This window comes from Podarcis pityusensis (genome assembly GCF_964106645.2).
Source record: "Podarcis pityusensis genome assembly, chromosome: 4".
NCBI classification, from domain to species: domain Eukaryota; kingdom Metazoa; phylum Chordata; class Lepidosauria; order Squamata; family Lacertidae; genus Podarcis; species Podarcis pityusensis.
The window spans coordinates 11,141,757-11,148,775 of record NC_138027.1 but is presented as its reverse complement, the minus strand read 5'-3'; the positions used below and the strand labels follow the sequence as shown (position 1 = coordinate 11,148,775).

General features: G+C 48.3%; 1 protein-coding gene across 10 annotated transcripts in view; it reads left to right on the top strand.

The window, feature by feature from the left end:
• Positions 1-350: 350 nt before the first annotated feature.
• Positions 351-7,019, top strand: part of TENM4 (teneurin transmembrane protein 4) — a 645,695-nt gene continuing 639,026 nt past the window's right edge. For all 10 annotated transcript variants that reach the window (XM_081001709.1, XM_081001708.1, XM_081001716.1 and 7 more), the window contains exon 1: positions 351-914. The gene's annotated coding sequence lies outside the window, so the exon portion shown is untranslated. The remainder of the gene's footprint in view (positions 915-7,019) is intronic.

The window sequence follows — 7,019 nt, the reverse complement described above, 5'->3', positions numbered from 1 at the left end:
AGGTCCCTTCACACCCCCTAATAAAATGAGGTACCTTCCCTCCCTCCCCAACCAAAGTTGACGGGCACTGCCATTCAAATGGTGCGTGTGTCTTGTGATCAGTTATGTGGGGCAGGGCTTACCTGGGGGCCCCAATATTTGGGGCACCCCTGATCCCAGATCTATCCCCCCCCCCCCAACGAAAGCCGCATCCAACGCAGGAGCGCCGGGTGCGCTCGGGCGATGGGAAAGGGGGCAGGCTCACCTGAGCCGAGCTGGCTGCTCCCCTCGCCCGCCCGCCCCCCGGCGCCCCTCCCCGGCGCGCGAATGGTGCAGACCAGCTTGCAAGCGTCCGGGTGGCTCTCCCGTTCGCAGGCAAGCGGAGGATTGGCTCGTGCGCTCCCATTCATGCAACCTGCCTGGCTGAGTGCGCCGCGCTCGCTTCGCCCCTCCTGCGCCTGCCTGCCTGCCTGCCTGCGTGTGAGTGTGTGTGTGTCTCTCTGTGTGTATAAGAGAGCCAGAAGGCGAGAGAAGGAAGAGAGAGAGAGAAGCAGAAGAGGAGGAGGAGGAGAAAGGCACGCGAGGCGTTTTTTGGTGGGATTGCAGCTTGCTGGGAAGCCTGGACATTGGAAAGCAGAGAGAGAGAGAGAGAAGAAAAGAGATGTGCGCGTCCTGATCATCATTTTCACCTCGCTTGGCGGAGAGAGAAATCTGCTGCTGAGAACGGGGAACGGGGCGCTTCCTTCTGATTTGGGGATTTGGCGTTTTTCATGGGTTGGTCTCTGCATGGCTGATCCCGCCTGGTTTTAGGATGAGCCGCGGCCGTTTCCGGGCTTGATTTAGCGCGATCCGCACAGCACCCTCCCGGCTTGGGATCCAGCTGCTGGGCAGATCGGAACGCGCAGGCGGAGCGGACGGCGAGCCCTGCAGAAATGGTAAGCGCCAAAAGGGCTTTTTTATGGTGATGATCTTCCTCCTCCTCCTCCTCCTCCTCCTCCTCCTCCTCCTCGAAGGTCCCCTCCCTGCTGCCTCCCCACCCCCACCCCGTTACCTCCCTGGCGCTGTCCTCTTTTCCTCCCCACCCCACCCGAGTCAGGATTTAGAGAGATCTGCCCGGCTCTCTCGCGATCGCCAGCTGCCTTTCCCACCCTTTGGGCCCGGTTCGTTTCGTGCTGCAATACAGTTGGAAGAAAATCCATCTCTTGCATACACCCATATATATATATATATGGACGTCTGGGCATTCATTTTTTTTTACTCGCATAGGCGAGAGAAGGGCGATTTACCCCATAAGCAAAGACACCCCTCCCAGCCTTTTTTTTTTTTGCAACGGCTTGGTTCTCTGCTTTTCACCCCCGCTATTATTATTTTTTAAGAGATTGCAGACACGAATCCGTACAGCTTCCTCGGGCTGAATAGCATTGGCCGAGGGTCGGCGGATCCCTCGCGGTGTAAACTAGGGACAGACCTTCTCTGTGCTGGAAAGCTTATGGCAAAAGCCTGCGTGACCCCTTTCTCTTTCCAGTCATTCTTTGGGGGGGGGGGGGGCAGAGAGAGAGAGATCCTGGCCTCAGTTCTGCTGCTAGAGATGTGGGAGGAGGAGATTTAGGGAGGGAGGGAGGAGGAGTTTTTGCCCAATAGATCAATAAGTTATTTCAGAACTACAGGCTGAAAATTAGAAATGGGGTGTGGGGGGGGGGTCACCTGCTATTCCTCCCTCCTCCTCCCAAAATCTTCCCATCCTGAGAGTCTCCTTCCTCACCTTGACTCCCCCACCTCCTTCCTTTGGTCTTCTGTGGGTCTGTTTACATCTGCATCTTTGAGGAGCTATGCATACTTTTACCAGGGTGCAAGTCCCATTGAACTCAGTGGGACTTCTTTCCAAGGAAAATCCATGCCTGCTTAAAAAAGAGAGAGAGGGTCGTTGTTGCTGTTTCAAAGACTTGGGCGAAGTTTTCGGAGTTCCAGCTCCAAAGGAAGGAAGGAAATCTGCCCTCCTGCTAATTATATTTCTAAGCACTTTCCTTCCCATTCTTGGCAGCCAAGTTAGCACTGGGAGACCCTACACCCCTTGAACTCTGGGATTTGCTTCTGAGCAGACATGAATAGGATTGTGCTTCTGAAGGTGTTGTTGTGTGTGTCTCAGGGAGTGATGTTGCTAGGCGCACGTTGAAATTTGGAATATATAGAGAGAGGAATGCATAGGTAGACACCCAGATAACATGTCCTGCATTGCATTGCCTGTTTTAGTATTGCGTTCATGCACACACACATGTGCATATTTTTGGCAGGGGGAGTGGGTTTAGATACCTTGGATTTCAGAAGGTAGAAAGCGTTTGTTTTTTGAACTTGTGTAGCACTGAAGAAAAGAATGTGCTGAAAGAATCGCTTCCAGAACAACACATCTGTCATATGTTGCAACCATTGTGTTGTGCTGTCAACCATACTAAGAAAGAGTTTGCTTTTTCGAGACAAGGGGTTCAGGTTTCCTGTGGTATGTCTTGTCCTCTTCTGTAGCTGCAAAGCAGATTTGCTCAGGTGGCTGAGACTTTCTAGAAATATATAGTCCTGGCCTTCTAGAAAAGCTGATTTATTTATTTTTGGGTTGTTTTCTTTTTTAAAAGATGTGTTTTAAGGAACAAACAAATCAACAGCTGTTAATTTGAATGTGTTCTTTTCCAATGCACACACAAACTTTAATGATCTTGGGCTACCAACTGGCTTTGGGCATCTGATGGGTTAGGTCTTGGTTGCACATTCCTTCCTCTTTGACTAGACGCCGTCTCACGGCAAGAGCAAGGGAGGTCTAACTCGTCTCCATCTCCATACTGATCTGCTTGGTTGGCCCATTAATGCAACTCACTTTTGGGAGGTTCAGAATGCTGTGAACGATGGCAGAGAAGAATGACCCCTTGTTTTTTAAAGAAAATGTCCTTCATCCGAGGCACATTATCACGCACCAGCTGCTCTTGCCATGTTAGGTGCAACCACAAATGGAAGCTAGGATGTGTGCTTGATACAGACTCCCACTGTGTCTTCCTCTGGACCTGGGAAGCATTCTGAACCAAGGGCAAGGGGGGGAGGAATGCCTCCAAGAGAGAATATATTAGTTCCCAGGGCAGCATTAGGTTTGGGGCAGCCTGGCTGATTAGTTATGGACTTGAGTAATTTGTCTCCGTTTAATTTATTTCATTGGCCTTTCCAGGGCCAGAGATACCTGTGCTTTTCCCCATTTCACAGCCTGTATCTACTTTTGCAGGGTTTGATGAAAGAGCCAGCATGCTCTAGGTAGTAATTTCTCTCTCTCTCTGCATGCTAGGCAGAACTTAAAGGGGGAGGTTCACCATCCCTGAAAACCTTGCGTTGTGGCAGAGATTGAAGATTGGAATCCGCGAGGCTGGATAGATTATTCTTTTAGAATTCACACACACACAGAGAGAAAGAATTTGTACCTATAATAAAGAGAGACCACTCTCGCTTCTGCCTTCTTCCCCGGTCAGCGTGCTAGAGCCAAGGCTCTTGCCGCAAGCCTGCTGGATAATTTCTCCCTGGCTCAGACTGCTTGGGGCCATTAGGCTTCCCTGCCGCCACAATCCCCCTTTGAGGGAAAGGCTGTTTGGGCAGGAAAACCCCGCGCCTGGGTTTCTTTTCAGCAGCTACGCGTGTTGAAAGTGGGATGAGGTTCTTCGGCATTTGCTAAAGAAGGCTTTCTCCAGTCACCTACATGGAGGCATGCTCAACGCTTGGGTGTGTGCTGCTTCCACGAGAGAGAGAGAGAGAGAGAGAGAGAGAGAGAGAGAGAGAGAGACTGGTGCACTGCCACATGTCTCCGTGTGCATGAACGCACTGTAGTTGTGTGTGTGTGTTTCTGTTTGCAACCTGTTTCCCTTGAAAACTAGCTGCAACAGGAGAACCACTCAGTCAAGGAATTCTAAAGGGAGTCTCTCACAACTGCCAAACCACCTTTCTGCATTCCACCTCTCTCTTTTTGCAACCTCCATCACACATACCCCAATATATTTGGGGGGTGGGGTGTCTCTGTAGGGGAAAGGGTTGAGAAAATGTGTTCCTCCTTTGACAAATGTGCAATCCCAGAGTCCGTTGGAGCCGATGAAGACTGTGTCAGATTTACTGGAAGAGGCAAAAATGTTCTGTGTGTATATGCGTGTCATTGAGTAAAAAAAATGGAAAGATAGCTGGGATTACCGTACTTGTCTGGTTTCTGGGATTACTGAGGTTAAGTGTGTGTGTGTGTGTGTTTCAGAGAAATAGCACTTGGATATTCTGCTATATTGCTAGCACATGCTATGCTTCGCCTTTATTTTTTAGGGAACCAAGATTTGAGGCAGAAGCTAGGAGTGAGCAAATCAGTCAGTTTGGGTTTTTCATTTTCCCCATTTTTAGGTTCGGCTCTTCACATTTCCACATCAGTTTGCAATTTATTTATTTTTGAGAGCCCTCTTAAAAACCCACCAGCGGTTTGGGGTGAATTTTTCCTAATGCACATGTTTTGCATGTTGGTTTTGCCCAATACACACTTTTTTTTGGAGGTGTAAACAATTTCTCCTAACAAGATACATTTATGTATGCTGTTTTCCCAAAGACGTGCATGACTGCGCAGAGTTTATCCCTGCATATGTGTTTTTGTACACATTGCTTGGCTGACACTGCAAAATTCGGAAAAGTGCAGATTCAGAGAAGAGTGGCTGTGCTTTGGTTCTCAGAAACCCAAAACCGTGTTTTCAGAAAGGGCATATCAGGTACGCTCAACTTTGAATGCAAATTGAATCGAATTTCTTTGCCCACCCTAGGGGACTGCCATTCTTTCTTTGTGCTGTTTCAAGAGACTAATTGGGACCTGATATTTCTTTATGTCCCCCGCTCCCCTGGCATGTATAACAAGAGAAACCCATCTCTTTCCCCCAGCATCCGCAGCAGTATTTCAATTAAAATACTTGTGCTCTTTTGTTTTATGTGATTTCCCCATTCCCATGCATTCTGCTACCCAGGAGTGCAACAGTGCACTGAACTCTGGTCCCACTTCTAAAAGGAGGAAGATGCTTAAATAACGAAAGGTCGTCTTCTCTCTCCCTCTCTCCTTTTATTGTTATTTTTTTTCATCCCAAGGAAAGTCAAATCCAGTTTTGTTCACTTTTCTGCTCCAGTGGTTCGCTTTCTGACAGAATCACGTCCTAACCACAGAGCAGAGCTAAGATCTTATGTAACTTGATGTCTCCAGATCTAACGTTGCAAGTGCCACAGTAAGGAAAACGAAAGGTAGGGGGTGTTTGGCGAGAGGAACGGTGAATGACACAAGTGGCTTCCTATTAGGGATTTCAGATCAATGTTGCTTTAAGTCCTTAATCCCAAAATGCTTCGATAGCATCGGCATCGGTCAGATGAGATGGAGCCTTCAGCCTTTGTCTTGCCGAATCCCACAGGCTTTTTACTCCTCAGTAGCACCGCCAAATCAGGGGATCCTCTTACCCAGTACCTGCAGGCTTTGAACCAGGATTGAACAAGATAGGACAGGTGTGGCTAACCTGCCGCCCTCCAGATGTTGTTGGCAGGGTTCGGAATTAGCCAGGCGCAAGGCGCATTTTGCACCTGGCTTTTGACCACTTGCAACCAAGTGAAGATGCCTGGGGCCAGGATGGGGCATTTCCACTGTCTGGGGATCATTGGATCTGGGCTGTTTTCACACACTCACACCCTACCCTGCAGAATTCTATCTGTTATATTTTACCTGCACAATCGGAATGTATTTCAGGAACCAAAATGCCTTTTCTGTGCAGCCTGAGCAGCAGCAGCAGTCACCATTTGGGAAAAGAGGTTGGAATAGGCCAGTGTAGATGTGTACCGTCCCTGGATCAAGTGACGTATCTTCTCAAAGCTCTTAACCCAGCTGAAGGTTGTCATCTGAACTAGCCAGATGTTTAACAGAGAAGCAATCACAGTCAGTCCGTCATTTGAAAATAACACTTGAGAGCTATCTTGCCTCCAAATGGTAATTAGACATTCAGTTTTGATGACTGCAACCTTGGTTTAAGGAGCCATTTTGCACCTGGCGTATATATCTGAGTTTCCAACACTGGTTGTTGGACTCAAGGTGGGAAATATGGTTCTCTATCCCCATCCCCCTCCATTTCCCCCTCACAATACCCCTGTGAGGTAGGTTAGGCTGAGAGACCATGACCGAGTTGAGATTATTCAGTGAGCTTCATGGCTGACTGAGGATTTGAACCCTGGTCAACTGGGCCTCACCAGTCCAACAGTCTCACCACGCTGGCTCCCTGGTATCAAATGCCAGCTGAGAGGGTCAAGAAATTCAACAGGGTCACACACCCAGACCTTCCAAGTGCCCCTGTTTTCCAGGGACGGCTTTGGATTTACAGAAGCTGTCCCGGTTTCTGATTTGATCCTGGAAGGTCCCATTAGGACGTCCATATTTTCATCGGGGAAATGTTAGAGGGTATGGATGGGGTGCCCCTGCTTTCATCGGAGAAATGTTGGAATTCATCCGCCCAGCACATCCGAGGCAGCTTATCACATAACCTGGTTTGAGAATGGACTGATATTGCCCTTTAGATCTTATCACCCGTGCAGGGTGTACGTGTGTGAAAAAGTGATTAGATTCTTGCACTCAGCATGCATAGTTTAAGTAGTATGCAAAGCATTTCACGCACTTGCCTTGAAATGTGTGATATCTAAAATGGAGAAGCAGGGATTGAAATTGCCTTTTGCTGATTAAATCTCCATGTGATGGAAATGTTCAAATCAACATCGGCTCAGATTTAATGCCTGATTGCTACCTGCTTCACATTTTGGGCCTATCCGTCCCGGCTAGCCTATTGTTGCTAAAAAGCTAAAATATTTTGTTGCTGCCTTGGAGCTGACAGATTGGCGTATCTGGGCACTTTGACAGAACCGCACGCACCACTTCCCAGTGAATTGGGTATTCATGGATCTTTGACCAATATGTTTTCAGAAGGAACAAGATTCTAATGAAAGGCTTCTAAAAATATATACATGTGCGTTTT